Raw genomic sequence first — 1043 nt, 5'->3', positions numbered from 1 at the left:
TTTATTTCTCGATTGTTCTCTGCGTGGAAAAGGAAAAAAAGAAAAAAAAAGGGGATGAATTAGTTAGATTTAATTCTTCTTCCTCTTCTTCTTCTTCTTCTTCTTCTTAATCTCTTTAAGAGAAAGGAAGGATAGATTCGAAGGATCGAGTTTTGTAATTTCTTAAATTATAAGTTTTTCGTTAGATCGTTTCGTAAGTCTGGAAAGACAGTTTAACAAATAAGAAAAAGTCAGGTTAATGATAAAAATATTTATTAAAATTTCGGTCGGCGTAACGTGACTAATGTTCGATCGCGTTACAGCATGCGAGAATGAAAAGCACCACGATTGGAAATATTCTTAGATCCGTTTGATCAGACGTGCAAATCCGATTTCCTTCGAAACCAATCCATTTCTCACCTTCTCCCTCTAATTTCCCCCGAATTCGTAAATCTTCCCGACTCGTAAAACTCGAGCCCGTCTCTCGCTTTTATTTATCAAAAATGAAAAAAAAANAAACAAAAAAAGAATAAAAACATAATTCACAAATAAATTCGAAACCTTTACAGAAGCTTTCCCCAAAAAGCGATGAGAGTGAAAAGCACCGAAAACTTGCCCAATAATAGCAAATCTTAAATTATCATCGAGAAACGTAATTAATTCTCAGGTTTCTCCCTGGAACAATATTTTCCATGATGTCGATCAAACAATTTGTCAGATATGTACAGACCATTCGCGGAACAGGAGACCAGGATAATACTTTTGCTTGGCTACCGTCTCGTGGAATCGAACATATTATTCCATAACAATCTGAAATTTAACATATTGATATTTCTTTCCTTTTTTTTTTAAACAACAACAATGTTCACACTGTTCAATCGCAAGCCGTTCTTCAGCCGTTAACCGAGAGCAGAAGGGAAGAAGAGAAGAGAAGAGAAGAGAAGAGAAGAGAAGAGAAAAGAAGAGAAAAAAAGAGAAGAGAAGAGAAGAGAAGTAAGGAACTGCGTACCTTATACTGGTCGTCCTTGTCTGGCTTAGGCTCGGATGCCTCTTCACCGGCGCCC

The 1043-nt window shown here is 36.5% G+C and overlaps 1 long non-coding RNA gene across 1 annotated transcript; it reads right to left on the bottom strand.

Moving 5' to 3' along the window:
* Nucleotides 1-235: 235 nt before the first annotated feature.
* On the bottom strand, nucleotides 236-1039 carry LOC122714022. Its single transcript, XR_006346555.1, has 2 exons — nucleotides 989-1039; nucleotides 236-789 (listed from the first exon to the last, which is right to left on the bottom strand). It is a non-coding gene; the product is annotated as an uncharacterized LOC122714022 (long non-coding RNA).
* Between the last annotated feature and the right edge of the window lie 4 nt (nucleotides 1040-1043).

This window comes from Apis laboriosa, unplaced genomic scaffold, assembly GCF_014066325.1.
Source record: "Apis laboriosa isolate Shangri-la unplaced genomic scaffold, ASM1406632v1 scaffold2711_cov131, whole genome shotgun sequence".
Taxonomy (NCBI): domain Eukaryota; kingdom Metazoa; phylum Arthropoda; class Insecta; order Hymenoptera; family Apidae; genus Apis; species Apis laboriosa.
This window is presented reverse-complemented; position numbering and strand designations above follow the sequence as displayed.